This window comes from Quercus lobata, chromosome 8, assembly GCF_001633185.2.
Source record: "Quercus lobata isolate SW786 chromosome 8, ValleyOak3.0 Primary Assembly, whole genome shotgun sequence".
In the NCBI taxonomy this organism is placed as follows: Eukaryota; Viridiplantae; Streptophyta; class Magnoliopsida; order Fagales; family Fagaceae; genus Quercus; species Quercus lobata.
Window position 1 is genome coordinate 63,090,724 of NC_044911.1, and position 8,797 is coordinate 63,099,520.

Here is an 8,797-nt window from a genome sequence, read left to right on the forward strand (position 1 = left end):
TTGTAATTTGACCGAAATTTAAGTTGTTTACATGTAGTTTGAAATTTCATGATGTAAGTGTTCCATTGGATTATTTTTTTATTTTATTTGATATTGTATTTTTATGTATTTTTGGATGAGAGAAATATAAAAGTGAAGCAATATTACATATTTAGCCATGTTTTTTACAGAAATGAGTTACAAAACTGTACCTGAGCTAGTCTCAGGTGGGTAAAATGTTAAATTTCAAATCACAGATAAGCAATTTAAATTTCGACAAAATTACAGGTAGATAAGTTGTAATTTGCCCTACAAGAGAGAGAGAGAGAGAGAGAGTTAGTTGTGGAATGTGGAAATGGCGACATGAGCCCTGTGGCGCACTTGAAAGAAGCTCACATTGGTCTCCGCTGCCTTATGTGTCGGTGGTGCTGGCACCACTATAGCCACTTCGAATGATTCGGCGACAGTGTCGAAACTCTTCACCATCGTCCCTATTTTGCCTCGTACACAACTCCTTCATTTTTGCCACCATCGTCTTTGGTAGGATTAGAATTGTCAATTCCAAAGCAAGCTTATAGTTATTGGTTCAATTTATATTCATGAACAATTTTGGATTATTTTTTAAAATTGATTTTGATTTTTTCTCAATTTAATCAGATTATGAATATTCACTATGGGAAATGGATGAAGGAATTGTTAAGAAATCAAAAGTAAAACGTGAAGTTCATCTTAGGTCTACGCATAAACTTGAAGAGTTTTGTTTTAGAAATGGTGGAATTTATATCAAACTAGGTTAACATGTTGGTCAATTGGTATACTCTAATCAATTTTATTTGGATTTATATTTCTTTGTTTTTATTAAGCGAAAATGCAAAACTGACCCTCTAACTTTATTCAGATTTCATTTCAGTCATTTAACTTTGCTTTTGTTCATTTCAATCCTCTAAATTTCAAATTTATTCAATTAAAACCTTTCCATAAGCTTTTGTTAAAACTTTTTGGAAAAAAAAAAATCTGAAAAATATTTTTCAATCATTAATTGAATTTTTTTAATTTAAAAAACTTGAAGAAAAATTTATAAAATTGAAAAACTAACCACGACATATAACAAAAGTTGATGGAAAAGTCTTAAATTCGAAAGTTAGAGGACTGAAATAAACAAAAGCAAAGTTAGAGGATTAAAATAAAATTTAAAGAAACTTAGATAGTCAATTTTGCGTTTTACCCTTTTTATTATTATAGAAAGTAAAAACAAGAACAAGAACAAGCTAGAATTGAGTTTTGGTTAAATCTGCTCTTTACATTTTGAGTTGCTTCTTAAATCAGTCCCTTAACTATGAAAACTTGTAATTTATATCCTTGAATATGAAAACACAATCAACTCACTCTAAAAACAATAATTGTGCTTTTCAAGTATTACAACGTTTCTAATATTAATTCTTTCAATGGATAATTATGGGGACCAGATGGAAATTGAAGAGGAATGGGGATTTTGACCTTCACTCATTCTATAATAAGTTTTGAGGTTCTTTTTCCGATTCTATGGATGTCCCATGAAAAAAACGCCATAATTTTTTTTTAAATCAAATTTAAATATTTAAATATAAGACAAAACTTAGATACTGTTACTTAGATTCTTCTTTTAAAATTCAACCATGTGATTAGAATGCATAGTGAAAGTGCAGAAACTTGAGGATTTTATTTTGTTTGAGGGAAAGAGAATGTGCAATACAAGCAAAGACAACCAAATAATTAATAAAATAGGCGTTCTGTAGGAAAAGCCATTCTATTACCATGTTTATCAAACACATGCCTCGTTGAGGTTTCAGTTGACCTTCTGACAAGTATAATTTAATTGCAGAGAGTAAACGGTTTGAGATAAATACATATATATATATATATATATATATATATATATAGCTAGGCATAATTGGCTTCAACATATAACCAAAAGCGTAATAGACAAGCGTGTACATCTTAAGCGACTTCAAGATACTATAGCTAGAGCATGCTCACCAATAACTCCACCATAACCAATAGAAAGCATCATCTTCATTTGCCATAATGTTTTTATGTTAACTTCTGCCTTCATCGTCCCATACATCATCTTCATCACTATAGAATTCTTCATTGAAAAAACTAAAAAGCCTTATTTAAAACCGTTAGCCAGTGACGATTTTCAACACCGTCTAAAAGTACATTATACGCATTGCGGTCAACACTTCGATCGCGTATAGGTATGCGATACGTACGTTTTCTCTTTAGACCGAGACTCTCACATTCTTCCCTCGAAAGCTGATTCTTCTCAAAGTTAGCTTTCATCGCATCTACAATTAATTTAGTACAAATCAAAAAGTCAAGTATACTCACGTTCAAATACTACAAGTTAAAGTTGAGCTACTGACACTTAAAAAGTAAAGAAAATCACAAAAGCCTCTCAAAGTTAGCTTTCATCGCATCTACAATTAATTCAGTACAAATCAAAAAGTCAAGTATACTCACGTTCAAATACTACAAGTTTTTTTTTTTTAGAATCAGAATACTACAAGTTAAAGTCGAGCTACTGACACTTAAAAAGTAAAGAAAATCACAAAAGCCTTAAAAATCATACCAGTGATTTCGTATGAAAAAAAAAATACCAGTGATTTTTTCAATCCAAGCAAAGTTATAGCTTTTATCCTGAAGCAAAAACCAACAATAAAAAAATTTGTTAGAATTTATCATATTATGGGAGTAGAATCTTAAAAAGAATTTTGCGAACAAATGCTTATCGGCACACACTTATATCTCTTACCTTGAACTTGCAACACAAATAAATGTCAACAATCTAAAAGGGGAAGTATAAATTTGAAATTTGATATACTTGGAACAAAAATGGTCAACGAAACACAAGAACACAAGGAGAAACAAAATAGGAAACGTTTCCACTTCAAAATTGTGAAAAGCTCCAAGAAAGTTAGTAATGAAATGCAAACATCTTACCAATAGCTCTTTCTTTCACCAATAAATTCAAACAAAAAGAAAGGCATGGGGAAGGAATATAATGATTGAGATAGATCAAAACATTTCAAGCCATTCAAATACAATTTGGCTTGATTCAAAGAAAAGGTTAGTCCGTCTTCTTCTACTTTGCAATCCCTCCTTGATAAATAAACAAATCCAAATTCAAAATAAAAAAATAAAATAAAATAAAATAAAAAAATAAAAAAACAATACAGCTACCAGCAAACACAAGACAGTTTGGCCAACTATAAATTAATTAGTATCGGCAAATGTATTTGATACAAATATTTAATAATTGATAAGTAATAGATATATAATGAACAAAAATCCTTGTGTTTCATGAGGACAAATATGAAACACACAAACAAAAATCTCAAAAAATGAATGCCTCGAGTCAATCAGCTGTACAAAACGTCCAATGCAAGAAAAATCAAATTAATTTTCAGAATACATTCATCTTTGTTCTAAAAGGAAAGAGGCATGTGATAAAAGAAAGGGAGGAGGGGTTTATATGCTAGGCAATGATTTTTAAATATGTAATATTAATATAATAAAAATATATATATAAACCAAGGAATTACATCAACAAGGTCAAGTATAGCCAAATATAATATTTTGAACAAACAAGTAATATAAAAATAGTAATGGGAAATGGTCCTCATTGAAGTTCAGTTGGCACCTCTCAGAAAATGGTTTGAGGTTGTAGATGAATCTGATGGCTTATCTGATGATTGTTGTATGCTCAAATCACATCTAGAAAGACAAGAAAAAGAAACAACAACTAAAAAATAAAAAAAGTCTTTGAATATGATGGTGAGATAGAATGATAAAATTGTTGTACGTGTTGAGTTTATCAAAATAAAGAGTTAAGATCTCCTATTTGCCTATCAAAATTTTTTTCATTTTGAGAACATAATTTAAAAAATTAAACAATTAAACAGGATGATTCTGTGATGAACTCATCCATTATTGCAAGTTCTATGACTGACTCCATTGTAGGTCGCTTGTGAGTTGTGAAGCGGACCTAGTAGGTCCTCTTAACTCCATTGATTCACCATCCTCTAGCTTCATCCCAAACCTTAGTCCAACTCCAAGGATTCTCCAACCTCTAGCTCCATCTCAAACCCTAATATCACATACAAGCAAAACAAAAAATTATTTATGTTCATTTTTTAACCGTTGAATTGCATATTCTTTATTTTCTTAAAACACATGTCAATCAAATGTTATTTAGTATTTACCATTTGATCTATAAATTTATTTTTTCTGTATAATTTTATATTACAAAAACTTAAAATTTAAACATTTGATTAATAGCATTGAGATAATTATTCATCTTTAATCTTTTTAAAATTTTGAAAACATGAAGAATATAAGAAAATAATGTAATCTAATTGGGTCTAAAAAAATTTTGGTGGTTACAATTTTTTTTTTAAATAAAAATTAAAAAATTCATAAAATTTGTTGAATATATATAATTATTATTATTATTTTCCAGATCAGCGTAGAGCCGCCTCTGCTGCTGGCTGAGCTGACTATCATATATTTCAGGAATTGCATATCACTTAAATTGCAGGTACTATTATTCACCACTCGGTCCAACTTTCCCACCCAAAAAACCAACCCGACTCGTAGCCCACACCTAGAGCCTCAATTGACATCGATTGGCTTTTGCCAAGAGCCTCAATTGACACTCTCTAGTGTTTCTAACGGAGATGTCTAGAGTTCAAATTTTGTCTCCCCCATTGTAACTATTGAATTATCAAAAACGACATTGTCAATGTGCCCTTTCATATTTTAGGTGGGTTAACGTCAAAGAAGGGGCACGTTGAAATTGTTTTTATATTCAAGGGTGTAAATTACGTTGCCGTTCAGAGTAACTTCGTTTTTAGGCGATTTAATCGCATAAATGTGATGTACCATGATGGAAGGGGCACATTGATATCATTATAATAGCGAAGGGTGTAAATTGCAAGTTTAAAAAGTTAAGAGACCGATTCAGAAGTGACTTCAAAATTAGAGCGGTGTAAAGTGCATTTTAACCTTGTTATTGGACAATACTGATTCTATCTTTATACAGGATTACTTGGTACCTCAGGAGTACGTCGAGACATTAAGGGCGTCTAGATGTCCAGTTTCCTCATATGATCAAGTGTGCCAAGTGATCAAGAAAGAGCTTGGAGAGTCACCAGATAAAGTATGTATCATTGGTTTTTTTTTTTGGGCAGTTTTTTTGTGAACTTATTTCTCAATTATTCCATTCGAAATTAGATTTGATGTTTTCTAGTGTGTACAGTTTTTTTTTTTGGGTGTCTTAATACTTAATCTTTCTTGTGATTTAATAGTTATTTTGTGTAAAGTCACAATATTATCCCTATTAATTGAGCCCTCTCATCTACAGATTTTTTCTGAATTTGATCCTACTCCAATAGCAAGCGCTTCCCTTGCACAAGTTCATGTTGCTCGCACGATTGATGGCCAGAAAGTTGCTGTGAAGGTTTCATTTGTTTTGACATTTTCTTAAAAAGAATTTTATTAGTGATAGCTGGAGCCAAAATTTTCATGTAGAATTATTTTGGAGACATGTTGTATTTCTTATGAGGATTAGCTTCCCATATCCAAATAATTTCTCATATTCAGGTTCAGCACACTCACATGACCGATACTGCGGCTGCAGATCATGCCACTGTGGATATGATTGTGAACACCATACATCGATTTTTTCCTTCTTTTGATTACAGGTACTATGATAATTGCTCTTTTGCCTGCTGGGTATCTTTCCATGATTCTAGAAAATAAGTTAGAGACCATATAGGTGTCAACCACAAAAACTTCTGCATATTTAAAAATCTTGGGCTGTCAATGGCCTTTAGGTAGTATGCTCTAACCTGGCATTGATACATGGTTATGTGCATGCCAAAATTGGTAAAACTCAAGGATAGAGATACTTTCTTCTATGTACGTTAAGATGTATCAAAATTTCTGAAGCATGTCTTTTTTAGTAGGATTTTGTCTGCTCTTGAATTGGTGGCACTGACTGAAGTCTTCTTGACATTTGCCTGCAGGTGGTTGGTTGATGAAATGCGTGAAAGTGTACCCAAGGCAAGTTGCTTTACCACTGCAATTCTTTTTCAGTATTTATTGTATACTCCTATAACATTCAAAAAATATAATGATTATACACACTTGTGTTTTCTTTCTGTTTCTTATACTGTCTTCCTATCGCAAATGAATTGTGACTTGTTAGGCATCTGACCTAACTCTCTCAGCTCATGTTCTAAATATTTTGCCATAGTTTCAAACTATCTTTTTTGATAATTCTATAATTGGGGGAGGGAGGATTTGAACCTTGGATGTCTCCTTTAGAAACACTAGGATGTGCTTACCAGCTGAGCTAGAAGGTGGTCATCCTAATATTTCTTTTTTTGAAGCATCTGAATGAAGGTAGTTTGTTTGTTTTCAACTTAATAGCATGAACTTTCACTAATTACTTTCATGCACATTTGTTAACAAAGACATATCAGCTGATAGCAAGATGCGACTATTATTTATAAGAACATTGTGTTGGTAAGCCATGGAAATGTGATGGCTAAGTTCGAACAAGATAACTTTTACCTCTTATTTGACATGACTTAAACTTTTGCCAAACATGACACTGGTGTTTTTTTTGCTAAATATTTTTGCTTGAAATCTTAATGTTTCATTGATGAAAGTGGAACCTTAGTGTCTTTTAAATCTAAACATCCGTCTCCTTCCCTTGTAAGAGCAAGGTGTAAGGTGCGGTTGTGAGTTCGAGAACTAGTGGGTGCATGTGTAACATACCATTAGGAAAGAATCTCATCTGTTGCTTCTCATATATTATCAAATTGTGCTATTATCTAATATTCTTTTGTAGCTTTATAGTCATTTGATCATTGATATCATGGTCAGCAGGAACTGGATTTTTTGGTTGAGGCACAAAACAGTGAGAAATGCTTGGACAACTTCCGGAAGCAATCTCCTCATATTGCAGACTATGTATATGCACCAAAGGTGTATTGGAATTTAAGTACCTCAAAGTTGTTAACCATGGAATTTATGGATGGTGCACACGTAAACGATGTGAAGGCCATTCAAAGACTTGGAATTCAACCAAAGGAAGTTGCAAAATTAGTAAGTTTATGGATGATGTATTAGTTGTAAAGAGTAGTTGTTAAGAGGTTAAAGACTGAAGAAATTGCCCTTTCCAATATCAAGAATGACTTACATATAGAGATGTCATCTCCTTAATCCAATGTTGATTGACCCTGGTAATTTAACTTAATTTTGTCACATAACTTACATTTGTAATTGGATGTAGGGGTCTTGACTAATGGTATGCTATTAAGGCTCATTTGGAGGTCTTTATAAATTAGTTGCGCTTTCATGTCTTTGACTACATACATTGCAGACATGAGACAAATAGAATATTGCATTGGGAAAGTATTTGGTATCTACATATAATAGAACATATATATGTTTGATGTGTTAGTTGTATGAAAATATGGCTAAGATAGTTGTTGAAAGGCCTAAACCACACAGTAGAATTTAAATAAGATTTTATTGTACTTTATGCAGGTTAGTCAAGCTTTCGCTGAGATGATGTTCAAACATGGGTTTGTGCATTGTGACCCCCATGCAGCCAACTTGCTAGTTCGCCCTTTGCCTTCCACCAAAAGGAGCATTCTGGGTGAGGCTTCTCTGTTTAAGGCATTAGTTCTGATTATATATATATTAGCCATGTCAACTGCAAACATGCCTAGCCTTAACAGAAGCCCACTGGGATGGTAACTATTTTGGCACCAAATTATTACATTCCTTGTGGGCATATCATCCCTTTTGTGATATTATATTAAAAAAAAGCTGTAGAAAATTTGTGAACACGTAGAATCTGCTGAAAAAATGGATTCAGCTGCATCCTTGTAATTCCTTAGAAAATTGATTTTCCAACCGTCTGATGTTTATGGTGAGTTCCACATTACTTTATGCGTGTGTTCCAGTCATAACAGAAACAAAACCCACATAGATTATCCAAAACTTAAAAAAGAAAAAATTTGTTGAGTTGAAACATGTAGAAATGTAATGCACTTGTTCTGAAAACCTTACAATGTTCAGATGATCTGCTGACTCAGCAAATGAATCTTCATCTCAGTGATACTCCTGTAGAACTTTTTATTTTATTTTAAATAATAAAATAAATAAATAAAATTCAGCGGAAGCCCAACTAATTCTATAGATTGCCAGCCTGTTTACTAGCCTAACATTCTAAGGGTTTGTGCTCATATGCTTCTGTAGTACATGACAATTGAAGTCTCCTTAGGATCTCTCATGGCCTTTTTTTTTTTTTTTTTTTTTTTTTTTATTGTATAAATCATGGGATCTCTCATTTCTTCTATTAAGTGGAAGGTAAAACTTGAATGGTTACGTTAGGCAAAAACTTAATAGAAAATACTTAAAAAGTAAAGCTTTGCCACTTTGCTTGTCAAAACTTGAGATGCTATTTATCGCAATTGTCTCATACACCAATAACTATACGGTACTGCATTCTAAAACCCTTAATCTGATCTACTCCATGTCCCCACCCTCAATTGTGTTACTTTTTTTTGTTTTACAAATTTTCATATTTATTCCCTCTCAGAGTTTTGTGATTTTGACATATACTTAAATATTTCTTATGTACTTCCCTTCTCATATACAGGAAAAAGAAAACCACAGTTGATAATTCTAGACCATGGGTTGTATAAAGAACTTGACTTCCATACAAGAGCCAACTATGCTGCACTTTGGAAGGTAAATC

At 32.3% G+C, this 8,797-nt stretch overlaps 1 pseudogene; it reads left to right on the forward strand.

Annotated features, from left to right (window-relative positions):
- The first annotated feature begins 334 nt into the window (after window positions 1–334).
- LOC115957214 overlaps window positions 335–8,797 on the forward strand; it is a 13,181-nt pseudogene continuing 4,718 nt past the window's right edge.